The sequence below is a fragment of the Chiloscyllium punctatum genome, chromosome 31 (assembly GCF_047496795.1).
Source record: "Chiloscyllium punctatum isolate Juve2018m chromosome 31, sChiPun1.3, whole genome shotgun sequence".
NCBI lineage: Eukaryota > Metazoa > Chordata > Chondrichthyes > Orectolobiformes > Hemiscylliidae > Chiloscyllium > Chiloscyllium punctatum.
Genome location: NC_092769.1, coordinates 7,494,041 through 7,511,910, shown reverse-complemented (window position 1 = coordinate 7,511,910; position 17,870 = coordinate 7,494,041). Strand labels below are relative to the sequence as shown.

General features: G+C 46.2%; 1 non-coding gene across 1 annotated transcript; it reads right to left on the bottom strand.

Annotated features, from left to right (window-relative positions):
• Positions 1-10,787: 10,787 nt before the first annotated feature.
• Positions 10,788-10,869, bottom strand: trnal-cag (transfer RNA leucine (anticodon CAG)). Its single transcript has one exon. It is a non-coding gene; the product is annotated as a tRNA-Leu (tRNA).
• Positions 10,870-17,870: the final 7,001 nt, after the last annotated feature.

Below are 17,870 nucleotides of genomic sequence, written 5' to 3'. Positions count from 1 at the left end.
CACCTGCAGCAAGGGGAGTTTAAAATCCAACTTAACATAGGAGTTGGGAAAGAAGCAGCTGATCAGATTGTCTCATTCATAATCATAACGAGACTCTGTGAGATTGTTGTACCGTTGGAGAGAGGATGGAGGAGGTTGGGGTAATTAAGAGGCCTTCAAAAGAAACTAATCTGCCTGAAAGTCATGGGATCAACTCGATTGTGATGCATTTAACAGAAAGCTAATTAAATCTGCTTTTATCCCCAAAAGATAACAAGACTGATGGTGCTTCCAATCATCATCAGAAACAAACCCCAGAATACATTGTTCATAGATGAATATCAATAGCCAATCAACATCCAACACCTGCAATTATTCAGCAAAGTTATGTGTGATGAACCAGAAAATTACTGTTCACTCTGTGCAGATGGACAGCGATGTGGGGAAGATTTGGCCCAGTGGTATTGTTGCTAGACAGTTAATCCACAGCCTCAGATAACGTTCTGGAGACCTGGGTTCAAAGCCTACTACAGCAGCTGGGGGAATTTCAATTCAATAATTAAAAAAACTCGAGAATTTAAGAATCTAATGATGACCATTAATCGAATGCCAGCAAAACCCATCTGGTTCAGTCATGCCCTTTCAGGAAGGAAGCTGCCATCCTTACCTGGTCTGGCCTACATTGTGACCTCAGACCTACAGCAATGTGGTCGACTCTTACCTGCCCTCTGGGCAATTAGGAATGGGCAGTAAATGCTGCCGGGCCATCGACACTCTCATCCTGTGAATGAATAAAGGAAAATAAAATTCTCTACCCAGTGTGAATCTGTACATGTTCAACGATGTTGTGAACATTTCCAAAACTATGTTCTGTATATGCAAAACTTCATGAACTGCCAAAACCATTGTTCATTCCTTGGTGTGAAAAAGAGAGAGAGAAAATCCTTCAGCTGTGGTTATGAGTAAATTCAATGGTTTCTCAGCAGGATGGATGCCTGAGTGAATCCCTCGTCCACACCCCCCCCCCGCCCCCTCTTCACCCCCCCCCCCCCTTCCCACACACACACACACACACAGAGCAGGTCAACAGCTCCCCATTCTGACTGGTTTGGCCAGTTTCCAGCTGGGATGGGTAAATAAATCCCCACATTTCCAGAGTCTGTCCCTAGTGTGGCTGCACTGCTGTTTTGCCATTTCAGATAAATGTTAGCAGACTGTTATACACACTATTAGCTCACCCCCCACCCCCACACGAACCAGTATAAAGTAGTAAACATTATCTCCTGCTGTGGAGGGACAGCCTGTATTGGACTGAGTAGGAACACTGAGCAGATTTACATAAATGACAACTTAATCGGTGACTCGAGCAAGTTAAGCAAGTCCAAATAAAATGCATTATAGCACGGAAAGAGGCCAATCAAATCCAAGCTGGCTCTCTGTAGCAGAATCCCATATTCTCACTCCCCATACATCCCCCAAACTTATTTCCCTCAGATCTGATATAATTGTTTTTATCAATCATTCATCTTCTCCTCTGCCTGTACCACCAGAATAGACAGCATGTTCTGCATATTTCCAGCCAATACAGTCAGCAGAAACACTTGCTCATCTCCCGCTGTCTCAAAACCTTACATCTGACCTTAACGCTTGTGCCATCACCTATCGAATGCAGATATTTTTGTCTGCTTTATCTAGGTCTGTTATAATCTTATACAGCTCTATCAAAACTATATCCAACTTCTTCACTTCCAAGAAAATAGCCATTTCTTCAAATCAATCAAGTGACTGCATTTTCTTCATCAGTGAACCACTCCATTAAGTCTGTACTCCACACTCTGAAGATCACTCATATCCTTCATTGTTGATGCCCATTTTGTTCCACAAATCCAGACGAGACAAGTTTTCTGCACAATAGCAGTAGCTTTATTATCGGACAGCTGGCGAGAGTTTCAAAGCATCTCTAAAGTAGCAGAGTGTCTACTTGTCGAGGCTCTTCTTCATGAATCTCTGCCTTACCCACAGAGACAGTATATTTAATAGGAATTAGACAAAGGCATATCAGTCAAATGGGCGATTGTCATTACATAGTTTAAAGCAGGTAATTATGACCTTACAAAGCTTGATGAATGACGATGTCCTGTGATAACGTGTGAATGGATTACAGAAATTGATTATCATATTGTTCATGACTATGTGACTATGTGTTGATGGGAAGAGATTAAGGCAGAAAGGTTCCTCCTTTAGTAAATGGGGGATTCACTGCCCTATGGAGGTAAGACAATAGGAGTGGGAGGCAGTTTAACAGGGTTTTGCACAGGGCTCTCAGTCTTGTCTGGAAAGGGCAAATTCCTCTGTCTGGGGTTCCGGGGCAATCCACATGTGTAGCAGCAAGAAGTTCTATTTTGAGATACTGTCAGCCTCCCCCCTTCTCTAGTGTTCTGTCTGTATTGTCAGAGTACAGGCCTTCAGTTGAAGAAATAAGGCCTTTTGCAGGGGACTGTTTAACCCTTGAGACCGCACGGTGTCCTGAAAGAGAAACAAAAGGTAAGGAACTGGCCGCTCTATGGTATTTTAACTTCCTCGTTCTGACCAGGAATCTGTTGATCAATATGAATGCAATGATTGACTGTGACCTAACTAGAGATTTGTCAAGGGTCAACATCTTTTCCATGAGTTTGTTATCATTCCACCAATAATGAATCCCAGCATCCCATTTGTTTTACTCAAAACACGTTCTGTTTTCTCTCCTTTAATGATTGGTACACATTGTCCCCATTCCTGCTGTCCTGCTCTCTGTGTCTGTGCCATTCAAATATATATATTACCTTTCTACATTGCTTCTCTCAAATGCATCAACTTACTGTGTGGTCTAAAGAAGAGACATATTCCACTCAAAATACTATCTCTCGCTCCACACATTATACCCTCTGGAAATCAGAACAGGACAGCACTGGAATAATTGGCTCACCATGTGTGTGCGGATCATGATGCTATTCCAAACTAATTCCATCTACCTGTACATGATCCATATCCCTACCAATCCATGCCTGTTTATGTGTCTGCCCAAATGCCTCTTAAACGTTGCGATTGTTTCTGATTTTCCCATCTCTCAGTAAAGTACATTCTTGTCACTTACCACTTTCTGCATAAGATGCTTGTCTGACACAACTCCCTTTAAACTTGCACATGTTGTTGCAAATGTTAAGCAGATCATGCAGCATCTGTGAAGAAAAACATTTAATGTTTTGGGTCTGGTCACCGTTCCTCAGAAACGTTAACTATAATTTATCTTCATAGAAGCTGCTAGACCTGCTGAACCTGTTTTGAAAATGTTTTTGTTTCTAGTTTACAGCATCTGCAGTTGTATTGGTTTTCATTTCCTTTAAACTTGCCCCCTCTCCCCTTAAAGCTATGGCCTCTAGAATTTGCCATTTTCACCTTGGAAAAAGATTCAGATTATTCACTCTGTCTGAACCTTTCGGATCACCCGCAGCCACTGAAATTCCCAAGACAAAAATCTAAGTCTTTCCAACCTCTCCCAATCCAGGCAACATCGTGGTAAACCTGTTTTCACGCTGTCCAAAGCCTCCACATCCTCCTTTTTATGTGGTGATCAAAACAGCACACAATACTCCAAAGGTGGCCGAATGACAGTTTTATATTCAGTCCCTGACAAAAGAAGGCAAGTATGCCATACAGATCCTTCATCACTTTCAGGGAACTGTGAACTTGCCCCTGAAGATCCCTGTGTTCATCAATGCTGCTGAGAGCCCTTCGGTTTAGTGAATACATTCCTCTTGCAATGAGCATCCCAAAATACATCACCTCACTCTTGTCTGGATTAAAATCTATCTTCGTATGGGTTTTCCAACTGATCTCTTTCTTGCTGTATCCTTTGACAACATTCTTCACGATTCACAACTTCATCTATTTGCACCATCTAGAAACTTACTAATTAAATCGTTTACATTTTCATGCTAATCATTGATATATGTTACTGACAATAGATGTGCCATTTCTGATCCTTGTGGAACAACACTGACCACAGAACTCCAGCCAGCGACATGCTGTGGAAGGAACATATTTCATTTAGTCAGTCAGTCTGAAAGCATTTCAGGTATTGGAGTGGCACTAGATGTTCCAAGATGTTCACAGTCCTGGTTAAATCACCCTGGAGCAGATTTTCAGTTCTGTGTACCCTACCTGGGGACTCCCCCAGAACCAGGTATAAAACAGTAGACATTATCTCCTGCTGTGGAAGGACAACCTGTGTTGGTCTGAGCATGAACACAGAGCAGATTTACCTTAATGATAATTTAACACTGAACACAAATAACCAGAACAAGTTAAGCAAGTACAAAAAAATAGTGTTATGGCACAGGAAGATACCCATCAAATCTAAGCTGTCTCTCTGTAGCAGAATCCCTTATTCTCATTCTCCAACTGTCCCCAAACCCCTGGAAGTTTATTTCCCTCAGATCTGATATAATCGTATTTGTTAATCATTGATCAACCCTACTTGCACCACCATAATAGGCAGCATGTTCTGCATATTTCCAGCCAATACAGTCAGCGGGAGCACTTGCTCATCTCCCACTTTCTCATAACGTTAAATCTAATCTTACATTTTGAGCCATCACTATCAAGTGCAATTTATTTTATTGTCTGATCTATCTAGATGTGTTATAATCTTATCCATTTTAATCTATCAAGATATATTCAACTTGATTTCTTCAAAGGAAATGACATTTTTTTTCCAAATCAATCCAGTGACTGCATTTTCTTCATCAATGCACCACACCAGTAATTCTGTCCTCCACACCCTGAAGATCACTCAGATCCTTCCTGAGCAGGAATCTGTTGACCTAAATTGGATACAATGATTGACTGTGACCTAATCAGTCACTGAAATTGTTTAATGAAACCCAGGATCCCATATGTTTTGATCAAAACTCTTTGATTATGTCCTCTCTCCTTTAAAGAATTGTACACCTTGTCCCCCCTTCCCTCAGTCTCTACTCTTTGTTTCTGTGCTATCCAAATATATATTTCCTTTCTACATTGCTTTTCTAAAAATGTATCAACTCACTGTGTGTTATAAAAAATATTAACTCTCGCTCCATACGTTGTACCCCCTGGAAATCAGAAAAGTACAGCACCGGAATAATCGGCCCATCATGTCTGTGCAGACCATGATGCCATTCCAAACTAATTCCACCTGCCTGGACATGATCCATGTCCCTGCCAACCCCTGCCGGCTTATGTGTCGTCCCAAATGCCTCTGAAGCATTATGATTGTTTCTGCTTTTACCACCTCCCAGGAGAGTACATTCTAGTCATCTACCACCTTTTGCATAAGAAACTTGCCTGACATAACTCCCTTTAAACTTCCTCATGTTGTTGGAAATCCTGAGCAGGTTTTGCAGCTTCTGAGAAAATAAAAATCCGTTAATGTTTCGGGTCCTTCATCAGAAACGTGAACTCTGATTTCTCTTCACAGATGCTTCCAGACTTGTTGAGGATTTCCAGAAACTTCTGTTTTTGTTTCTGATTTACTGCATCTTCTGTTCTTTTGGTTTTTATTTTGTTTAAATTTCCCCCTGTCCCCTGAAATCTATGGCCTCTAGAATTTGTCATTTCTACCTTGGAAAAAGATTAAGATTATAGAACATGGAACATAGAACAATAAAGCACAGAACAGGCCCTTCGGCCCTCAATGTTGCGCCGACCTGTGGAATTTTCTCAACTCGTCCCCCTACACTATCCCAAAATCATCCATGAGCTAGCTTATCTAAGGATTGTTTAAAACTCCCTAAAGTGGCTGAGTTAACTATCTTAGCTGGTAGGGCATTACACACACTTTCCATTCTCTCTGTGTAAAGAATTTGCGTCTGACATCTGTCTTAAATCTATCACCCCTCAATTTGTAGTTGTGCCGTCTCGTACAAGCTGACGTCATCATCCTAGGAAAAAGACTTTCACTCTCTACCCTATCTAATCCTCAGATTACCTTATATGTATCTATAAATCCCCCCTTAGCCGCCTTCTTTCCAATGAGAATAGATCCAAGTCTCTCAGCCTTTCCACATAAGACCTTCCCTCCAGTCCAGGCACCATCCTTCTGCACCTTTCCCAAAAAATCCACATCCTTTTTATAATGGGGCGACCAGAACTGTACACAATATTCCAACTGTGGCCGCACCAGTGTTTTGTATAGTTGCTATATGATATTGTGGTTCCAGAACTCACTCCGTCTACGAATGAAACCTAACACACCGGATGCCGCCTTAACAGCACTATCCACTTGGGTGGCAACTTTCAGGGATCTATTTACATGGACTCCAAGATCCCTCTGCACATCCACACTACCAAGAATATTTCCATTGACCCAGTACTCTGCCTTCCTGTTATTCTTCCCAAAGTGCATAACCTCACATTTAGCTGCAATGAATTCCACTTGCAACTCTCGCAAGAAGTGAGACAAATCAACATGATATGAAGATCCAACAGAGTCACTACATTCGTTTAGACATAAAGGGAACATGATTATCTGGTCTATCAGTGAGCAAAGGTTTCAAACAACATTGTGTGTGGTCAACCACCAACACACACACACACACACACAATAGTGTGAGTGTTCCAGTGAACTGACTGCAGAAATTATTTAACATTATCCAGTTAACAATCTAAAAACATTCACATCAGAGAAGCCATAAATATGTTGTGTTTATGGGAAAGGATTCACCAGATCATCCAACTTGGAGATATGTGAGGAGATGAGCACAATGGAAATGTCTGGATTGTGAGAAGAATTGCAAATTCCCAGACCTACTGGAGACTCATTGACACAGACATTCTGTGTGAAGAGATTTATTTTGTCATCCAGCTTCATGTCACACCAGTGACTTTTCACTGACAAGAGACCTTTCCGCTGACTGTGGTGAAAAAAAATTAAGATCTGTAAAGGCCTTAAATTCAATGGTCTTTATTTAACATCACCCTATTCACACGGGGAAGAAGTCGTTCAGCTGTTCCATGCGTGGGAAGGTATTCACTTAAGGATCCACCAATGCCTTGCTCATTCTTCCCTGCTCAGAGACTCAAGCATTTTCCCCACTACAGATGTTACGCTAACTGATCTATACTTCCCCATCTTATGTCTACATTCCTTTTTTTAAACATCGGTGCCACTGTATTCCAATCTGCAGAGACTGCCCCAGAGTCCAGCACATTTGGAAAATTACTGACAGTGCAGCTGTTCTATCCACAGCTGTCTCTTTTAGCACCCTGGGATGCATTACACCAGGACCAGGAGAATTCTCTATCCTTAGCTCCATGAGCTTGCCCAACACTAGCATTCTGTAATAATGTTTATTTCCAAGTCCTCACCAACTCCATCTCTTTGTCAATCACTGGCGTGTTATTAGTGCCCTCCACTGTGAAGACCGATACAAAATACCTGTTCAGTGCCTTAGCCGTTCCATCACATCCCATAACTAAATGGCCTTTCTCATCCTCTGAAGGACCAACATTTACCTTCGCCATTCTTTTTCATTTAAAGTTTTCATAGAAACTTCTGCTATCTGTCTTTAAATTCTGTGATGCATTTTTCTGTCCTGTTCTTTCTTACGGTTCCTTATCGCTCGCCTTGTGGCTTTCTTTTGACCTTTCATGCTTTCCCAATCTTCCAGTTTCATACAGTTTTGATCACTTTGTATGCGTCATCTTTCAGTGTGAGAGATGGGGAGGGAAAGTGGTGTGGGGGGTGAGGGAGAGGGGAGGAGATGGGGGAGAAGAGAGGGTTGTGGAGGGGGTGGTGCGGGGATAAGGGGATTGGGGAAAGAGGCAGCGCAGAGGAAAGAAGGGGTGGAGAGAGGGCTGTAGGAGAGAGCTGGGAACGGTGGGTGAGAGTAGGAGGAGAGATGGGAGAAGAGAATAGGAGGAGTTGGGTAGGAGAGGGAAAATGAGGACATGGGGTGATGAGCGAGGGCTGAATGGCATGAGGGGGAGTAGAGGGGTGGAGGGTGTAGGACAGGGGGGTTATAGGAGAGAGGGAGAGGAATGAAGGAGAGGAGTAGAGGTGAGGAGCAAGTGGAAGGTGGAGGAGGGGGAGGAGACAGTGAATGAAGTGGGGGGCAAGTGATGGGGAGGAGAAAGGAGGAGAGGTTGCAGGAGAGAGGGGGAAGGAGGGGGAGGAGAAGGGGAGGAGGCGAAGACGTAGGGGAAGTTTGGGGTGTTAAGGCGAGGGAGAGGTTGGGGTGGAGTAGTAGAGGGGGTTGAGAAGCGGGTGAGAGGTGGAGTAGAGATGGACTTGGGGTGGAAGGTGTGTGGAGGGTTGGGGAGGAGAGCGGTGAAGATGATGAGGAGGGGGAGCATGGGGGAGGACGGTGGGAGGTGAGGGGGAGGAGAGAGTGTGGGAGGAGAGGCGGAAGTGGGGGAAGGAGGGGGAAGGTGAGGAGGGAAGGGGAGCAGAGTCAGGGAGGAGAGTCATGGAGGAGGGGCAGGAGAGATGGGAGAGTAGATGGGAGGACAGGTGGGAGGAGAGGATACGAGGGGAGAACATGGGGGGAGGGAAGGGGTTCAGGAGAAGGGATGAAGAAGAAGGGGACGGGAGAGTGGAAGAAGTGAGTGTGGAGAAGAGGGGAGGAGAGAGCGGGGAAGGGGAGAGGAGAGGAGGGGAGGTAAAGAAAGGAGAGGGTCGAAGATGAGAAGGGGTGAGGTGAGGGGATGAGGAGACAGGGCCCAAATAGAGAGGGGAGAGGGGAGAGAGGAGAGGTGAGCGGGAGAGGGGAGAAAGGAAGGAGAGGGGAGAGGTGAGGGGGAGATGAGAGAGATATGGGGAGGAGAGAGAGGAGGTGGAGAGGGAGAGAGTAGAGTAGAGAGGAGAGTGTGGAGAGGAGAGCAGGGAGAGAGGAGTGGAGAGAGGGAAGGGGAGAGGGGAGAGGGAAGAGGAGAGGGGAGAGGGTAGAGGAGACAGTGGTGAGGAGTGAGAGGAGTGAGTAGTGACAAGTAAGAGGAGGGGGAGGGGGGAGAGGAGAGAGTGGAGAGTTGAGCGGGAGAGAGGAGAAAAGAGCTGAGGGGAAAGGTGAGAGGAGAGAGAAGAGAGGGGAGAGGAGAGAGGAGGGAGCAGAGAGCAGAGGGGGAGAGCCGACAGTGGTGAGGAGTGAGAGGAGAGAGAAGTGAGGAGAGACAGGAGAGGGGAGAGGAGAGAGGGAAGAGGCAAGAGGGGAGAGAAGAGAGTAGAGACGGAGGAGGAGGGGGATAGGGGATGAGGACAGAGGGGTAAAGGAGAGAGAAGAGATGGGAGGGGGAGAAGGGAGAGGAGAGAGTGATGAGGAGTGAGAGGAGAGGAGAGAGGAGAGTGGGAGGAGGAAGGGGAGAAGGGATGATGAGAGATGGGAAGGGGGAGAAGAGAGGAGAGGAGAGAGCAGAGGGGAGACGGCAGAGTTGACTGGAGGAGAGAGAGAGGGAAAGGGGAGAGGGGGAAGAGAGAGAGGGGAAGAGACAGAAAGAGGGGGAAGAGAGTGAGGGGAGGACAGTGTAGGGGAGGTGAGGGGAGGAGGGAGGGGGATGAGAGAGATGGGGTGGAGAGAGAGTGTGCAAGAGGGAAGGAGAGAGGGGAGGAGAGAGAGGGGAAGGCGAGAGAGTGGGTGGAGTGAGGGCGAGGAAGGAGAGAGTGTGGAAAGAGAGGGGAGGTTAGGGGATGATGGAGCGGGGAGGAGAGAGAGGGGAGGGAAGGGTGTGTGAGGAGAGAGGGGGAGGAGAGAGAGTGGGGACGGAGAGAGGGAGGAGAGAGAGGGGAAGTTAGGGGGAGGACGGAGAGGGGAGGAGAGAGAGGGGAGGAGAGAGAGGGTAGGGGAGGGAGTGGGAGGAGAGAAGGGGAGGATGGAGTGGGGAAGAAGAGAGGAGGAGGAGAGAAGGGGCGGAAGAGAGGGGCGGAAGAGAGAGGTGGAAGACTGAGAGTGGGAGGATGGGGTAGAGAGCAGCAGGGGGAAAGGAGAGTGTTAGAGATGGGGAGGAGGAGAGTGGGTGAGGTGTGGGGGCGAGGAGGAGGAGAGCAGAGGTGGATATTAGCGGGGAGAGAAGAGGTGAGGGGGAGGAGGTGGTGGTGCGGAGAGAGGGAGTAGACAGCAGGAGGGGGTGGGAGCAGAAGGAGGTGGCGAATCTCACAACTAACAACAGGGCAATTCCAAACTAATCTTTCAAACATACTGCAGCCTTAGTGCACCAACACTTCCCAGACAATGCTGAAAAGAGAGAAAGAAAGAACATAATAAGAACGGGCCAGAAAAAGTGAATTTCACCAATCACAGTCTCGATGAGATTCCCTTTCCCTTCCAATGTCTCCAGGACGGAAATAAAGGAAATGGGAGAAATTCAATAACATGTGACATCGAAATTCATTGGATCGATTTTCCCATTGGCCAGAAAACCAAATAACGACGAGTCGAGTCACCACATTACGAGTTAACAGGGTTTCTGAGGTAACTTCCAGCAGCAAAAATCCTCAACTGAGGGTCTGGGAAAATTTCACGGAGTATGGTCAGTCGGAGCAAAGGTAAGTAAGTCGTTCGTTTCTGCAGTGTTTAATCACAACAGCGATGAAATAACAGTCTCCATTCGGTTCCAGTAAACGCACAAATTGCCTGGAACAGCAGAGCAGTTTGCGATTTTCCGCGTGGCACTGTCCCACACCACAGTTAATTCCCCGGGAAGCAAACCCATTTTACTTTTGTTTTCAACATCAATACAGTGGGGGCGGAAACAGCATTTTAACAAGCTGCAGCATTGGAGTTAAACAGCAGATATGGCAGTGGCGGGACTCGAACCCGCGCCCCTTTCAAGACTGGAACCTGGATCCAGCGCCTTAGACCGCTCGGCCACACTACCAGCCAAACGCACGACCCGTTTTCTTGCATTTCCAATTGGGCCCCTGCAGAACAACAGACGCAAAGTCACATGAAAAGGGTTCCATGATCCCTCTCCGACTCGCACAGCTGCTGGGATGTGCCCGGCTACAATGTCAATGTCGCAGTAGATAATGATAGCCAATCAATCCAGACAAAAATCAATGGTAAGCTGAGTCTATCTTCTCAGACTCTTTTCAGCTACATATGTATCTGTGAGTGCGTGACAATATACGTTCGCTTAAGATTTGGTCAAATAACCATGAGCTGCTTGACATTACTGCAATTTCGATTCTTGCTTTGCTAAATGATTTCACCCATTGCTCGAAACAGGACGACTTTCACGTTTACACGGAACACGAAACTCGCCGGACTACAGGGAAAATGCACAAAGCTGAGCAGGCCGTGTTCCACATCATACCGTGCAGCATTTATTCAGTCACTGTGTCTGTTTTGCAGAATAAGGGTCCCAAAGAAAGTTCTCTACCCTAAAACCGGAGGTCGCATTACATTCCGAGAGCGACAGATCACATTGTGAGAATGCTCTGACCTCGGAGCCTGTTCGAGATGACACTTTCCGTGCCTTTTACCTTAACCGTGCAATTTGCTGCAGAGATGTTCACTCCTGGACATGAGCCACATGGAAACCAACTGAGTCGGAAACCTGTGCGGGAATTTTGCTAACTTCCATGGTGCTTATTAGAAATGGAGTTTCTGTTCACCTCAATCTAAAAGGCAGTTTCTGAACATAGTAACAGAACTCAAAAGGTAATTACCTCAACCCCACCCCCACTCCGGAAGAGGTGCTAACTGCCCTTGATTGCTTTTTGTTCTCGATGTGAAGAGCTCTCACGCCTGAGTCACCTTCACGTCTCTGTTTGCTGAGTGAATCACAAAGAAGGAGCTTCACCAGAGCTTCAATTGCCACACTTCTCCACTCGCCCTCCCCGTGAACATTTTCCTGCTCGTCAGTGATTTAAAGAAAATTAAATGGATGCGATGTCATTCTGTAGCCTCTCTGTCGATTCCTCCGTTTCAGTTCCAACATGGCTTAGATCTCGGGGCGCACCTTCATACTAGCGACGCTATGACAGCACAGGTCCGGAGGTTCCTCTCAGAGTGTATGTTTGTTTCATTGCTGTTGCTGATTGAATGAGCCACTAACGTGCGAACTGCTCCAAAACATGATTCAGGACCTCCGGTGCCAACTCTCGCGCGTTGAATAACGACAGACAGCTTCCAAATGAAGCCTTTCAGAGACGACTTTGGGGTACGTTTGACAGACAGACAAGTTCAGGAATTCGTGGTGCGCTGTGACACCAGCGCATCAGCTTCTTCCCTGCCTTTGAACCGGGCCGCCTGCGCAAGGAATGCAAATGCGGTACTGCTTTTCGTGGAAGGATCAGAACGCGGCAACTACACTCTCAAACAGAATGGCATATGATCAGAACCAGGTTGGAGAAAAACTTTATAACGCTTTGCACAGTAATTAAATGGAGTTGCCTTGCATTTCACTACGAGAGCAGATTCGTTCAAGCAAATTCGAAGGCAGGTTTGCAGATGGGAAAGCAAGCAAGGAAGCTCCGTTCTTGTGCAAGTGAAAGGCTGCACTTGAAAAAGAAAGCAGTTTCTGCCCAGTTTCGAACTGGGGACCTTTCGAGTGTTAGGCGAACGTGATGACCACTACACCACAGAACCCAGCCGAGGCTGCCGTACTGCAGCTCAGTTGCATCCAGCACTGAAAGTTGAAGCAATTCTACGTTTCACCTTTCTGTTTCCAATAGCTTGTTATTGTCCAGCGAAATTAACATCTTGAAAACGTAAAAAAAACCACGTGAAATTGATGACAAAATATAGACAAGGATGTCGTCAATGTTTGGACCGTAGGGCGAGGTGGAATAAGCTGGGACGACTTTCCCCGCAGCATAACGGCTGCGACATGATCTTATGGAAGGGTTGTAAACTGAGTATTTATGTGTTTTACCCAAGTTGGGGTGAGTTGAAAAATCGAGAGCATCGGTTTAAGGTGAGTGGGCTGAAATTGACAAAGGACCTGCGGCACATTTCCCACACAGAAGGTTGTGCGTGTTTGGAATGAGCTACCAGAGGAAGTGGAGGAGGCGATTACACTCAGAAAATTGCAAAGGTAATCGGATGAGTTTCTGGATAGGATGGGTTTAGCGGGATTGGGGCCAAATGCTGGGAAACGGGACTTGTTTAACTTTGGCTAGGTGGTGAGCATGGACGAGATACACCGAAGTATCAGATTCCACGCGGTGTACCCCAATACCGTCGTGTTGCTTACACCGGCTTTAAAGGATTACTTTTTAGCAGAGCTTGCCGTCGCAGTCTGTGGCACAATCGTTTCATCTGTTCGACTGCTCACGGGAAAGGTAGTATTGTGAAACACTGCAGAAACGAGCGACTTCCTTACTTTTGCTCCGACTGACCATACTCCGTTTAATTTTCCCAGACCCTCAGTTGAGGATTTCTGCTGCTGGAAGTTACCTCAGAAACCCTGTTAACTCGTAATGTACTGAGCGAATCGCAAAACAGTAAGCATTTAACACGGAACACAAACAAAACTGGCATGCCTAATGCATTTTCAGACACAGAGATGCATGAATGCTAAATGTGAGACAGTCCGAGGGCATGAGTCATAAAGTAATCTCACAACTAACAACAGGGCAATTCCAAACTACTCTTTCAAACATACTGCAGCCTTAGTGCACCAACACTTCCCAGACAATGCTGAAAAGAGAGAAAGAAAGAACATAATAAGAAGGGGCCATAAAAAGTGAATTTCACCAATCACAGTCTCGATGAGATTCCCTTTCCGTTCCGATGCCTCCAGGACGGAAATAAAGGAAATGGGAGAAATTCAATAACATGTGACATCGAAATTCATTGGATCGATTTCCCCATTGACCAGAAAACCAAATAACGACGAGTCGAGTCACCACATTACGAGTTAACAGGGTTTCTGAGGTAACTTCCAGCAGCAAAAATCCTCAACTGTGGGTCCGGGGAAATTTCACGGAGTATGGTCAGTCGGAGCAAAAGTAAGGAGGTCGTTCGTTTCTGCAGTGTTTCATCACAACAGCGATGAAATAACAGTCTCCATTCGGTTCCAGTAAACGCTCAAACTGCCTGGAACAGCAGAGCTGTTTGCGATTTTCCGCGTGGCACTGTCCCACACCACAGTTAATTCCCCGGGAAGCTAACCCATTTTACTTTTGTTTTCAACATCAATACAGTGGGGGCGGAAACAGCATTTTAACAAGCTGCAGCATTGGAGTTAAACAGCAGAAATGGCACTGGCGGGATTCGAACCCGCGCCCCTTTCAAGAATGGAACCTGGATCCAGCGCCTTAGACCGCTCGGCCACACTACCAGCCGACCGCGCAGCCCCTTTTCTTGCATTTCCAATTGTGCCCCTGCATAACAACAGACGCAAAGTCACATGAAAAGGATTCCATGATCCCTCTCCGACTCGCACAGCTGCTGGGATGTGCCCGGCTGCAATGTCAATGTCGCAGCAGATAATGATAGCCCATCAATCCAGACAAAAATCAATTTTAAGCTGAGTCTATCTTCTCAGACTCTTTTCAGCTACAAATGTATCTGTGAGTGCGTGACAATATATGTTCGCTTATGATTTGGTCAAATAACCATGAGCTGCTTGACATTACTGCAATTTCGATTCTTGCTTTGCTAAATGATTTCACCCATTGCTCGAAAAAGGACGACTTTCACGTTTACACGGAACACGAAACACGCCGGACTACAGGGAAAATGCACAAAGCTGAGCAGGCCGTGTTCCAAATCATACCGTGCAGCATTTATTCAGTCACTGTGTCTGTTTTGCAGAATAAGGGTCCCAAAGAAAGTTCTCTACCCTAAAACCGGAGGTCGCATTACATTCCGAGAGCGACAGATCACATTGTGAGAATGCTCTGACCTCGGAGCCAGTTCGAGATGACACTTTCCGTGCCTTTTACCTTAACCGTGCAATTTGCTGCAGAGATGTTCACTCCTGGACATGAGCCACATGGATACCAAGTGAGTCGGAAACCTGTGCGGGAATCGACGAGAAGCGACTCAATACATTTTGCTAACTTCCATGGTGCTTATTAGAAATGGAGTTTCTGTTCACCTCAATCTAAAAGGCAGTTTCTGAACATAGTAACAGAACTCAAAAGGTAATTACCTCACCCCACCGCCACTCCGGAAGAGGTGCTAACTGCCCTTGATTGCTTTTTGTTCTCGATGTGAAGAGCTCTCACGCCTGAGTCACCTTCACGTCTCTGTTTGCTGAGTGAATCACAAAGAAGGAGTTTCACCACAGCTTCAATTGCCACACTTCTCCACTCGCCCTCTCCGTGAACATTTTCCTGCTCGTCAGTGATTTAAAGAAAATTAAATGGATGCGATGTCATTCTGTAGCCTCTCTGTCGATTCCTCCGTTACAGTTCCAACATGGCTTAGATCTCGGGGCGCACCTTCATACTAGCGACGCTATGACAGCACAGGTCCGGAGGTTCCTCTCAGAGTGTATGTTTTTTTTCATTGCTGTTGCTGATTGAATGAGCCACTAACGTGCGAACTGCTCCAAAACATGATTCAGGACCTCCGGCGCCAACTCTCGCGCGTTGAATAACGACAGACAGCTTCCAAATGAAGCCTTTCAGAGACGACTTTGGGGTACGTTTGACAGACAGACAAGTTCAGGAATTCGTGGTGCGCTGTGACACCAGCGCATCAGCTTCTTCCCAGCCTTTGAACCGGGCCGCCTGCGCAAGGAATGCAAATGCGGTACTGCTTTTCGTGGAAGGATCAGAACGCGGCAACTACACTCTCAAACAGAATGGCATATGATCAGAACCAGGTTGGAGAAAAACTTTATAACGCTTTGCACAGTAATTAAATGGAGTTGCCTTGCATTTCACTACGAGAGCAGATTCGAAGGCAGGTTTGCAGATGGGAAGTCAAGCAAGGAAGCTCCGTTCTTGTGCAAGTGAAAGGCTGCACTTGAAAAAGAAAGCAGTTTCTGTCCAGTTTCGAACTGGGGACCTTCCGCGTGTTAGGCGAACGTGATGACCACTACACCACAGAAACCAGCCGAGGCTACAGTCCTGCAGCTCAGTGGCATCCAGCACTGAAAGTTGAAGCAATTCTACGTTTCACCTTTCTGTTTCCAATAGCTTGTTCTTGTCCAGCGAAATTAACATCTTGAAAACGTAAAAAAAACCACGTGAAATTGATGACAAAATATAGACAAGGATGTCGTCAATCTTTGGACCGTAGGGCGAGGTGGAATAAGCTGGGACGACTTTCCCCGCAGCATAACGGCTGCGACATGATCTTATGGAAGGGTTGTAAACTGAGTATTTATGTGTTTTACCCAAGTTGGGGTGAGTTGAAAAATCGAGAGCATCGGTTTAAGGTGAGTGGGCTGAAATTGACAAAGGACCTGCGGCACATTTCCCACACAGAAGGTTGTGCGTGTTTGGAATGAGCTACCAGAGGAAGTGGAGGAGGCGATTACACTCAGAAAATTGCAAAGGTAATCGGATGAGTTTCTGGATAGGATGGGTTTAGCGGGATTGGGGCCAAATGCTGGGGAACGGGACTTGTTTAACTTTGGCTAGGTGGTGAGCATGGACGAGATACACCGAAGTATCTGATTCCACGCGGTGTACCCCAATACCGTCGTGTTGCTTACACCGGCTTTAAAGGATTACTTTTTAGCAGAGCTTGCCGTCGCAGTCTGTGGCACAATCGTTTCGTCTGTTCGACTGGTAGTATTGGTAAACACTGCAGAAACGAACGACTTCCTTCCTTTTGCTCCGACTGACCATACTCCGTGAAATTTTCCCAGACCCTCAGTTGAGGATTTCTGCTGCTGGAAGTTACCTCAGAAACCCTGTTAACTCGTAATGTACTGAGCGAATCGCAAAACAGTAAGCATTTAACATGGAACACAAACAAAACTGGCATGCCTAATGCATTTTCAGACACAGAGATGCATGAATGCTAAATGTGAGACAGTCCGAGGGCATGAGTCATAAAGTAATCTCACAACTAACAACAGGGCAATTCCAAACTACTCTTTCAAACATACTGCAGCCTTAGTGCACCAACACTTCCCAGACAATGCTGAAAAGAGAGAAAGAAAGAACATAATAAGAAGGGGCCATAAAAAGTGAATTTCACCAATCACAGTCTCGATGAGATTCCCTTTCCGTTCCGATGCCTCCAGGACGGAAATAAAGGAAATGGGAGAAATTCAATAACATGTGACATCGAAATTCATTGGATCGATTTCCCCATTGACCAGAAAACCAAATAACGACGAGTCGAGTCACCACATTACGAGTTAACAGGGTTTCTGAGGTAACTTCCAGCAGCAAAAATCCTCAACTGTGGGTCCGGGGAAATTTCACGGAGTATGGTCAGTCGGAACAAAAGTAAGGAAGTCGTTCGTTTCTGCAGTGTTTCATCACAACAGCGATGAAATAACAGTCTCCATTCGGTTCCAGTAAACGCTCAAATTGCCTGGAACAGCAGAGCTGTTTGCGATTTTCTGCGTGGCACTGTCCCACACCACAGTTAATTCCCCGGGAAGCAAACGCATTTTACTTTTGTTTTCAACATCAATACAGTGGGGGCGGAAACAGCATTTTAACAAGTTGCAGCATTGGAGTTAAACAGCAGAAATGGCCGCGGCGGGATTCGAACCCGCGCCCCTTTCAAAACGGGAACCTGGATCCAGCGCCTTAGACCGCTCGGCCACACTACCAGCCGACTGCACAGCCCCTTTTCTTGCATTTCCAATTGTGCCCCTGCATAACAACAGACGCAAAGTCACATGAAAAGGGTTCCATGATCCCTCTCCGACTCGCACAGCTGCTGGGATGTGCCCGGCTGCAATGTCAATGTCGCAGCAGATAATGATAGCCCATCAATCCAGACAAAAATCAA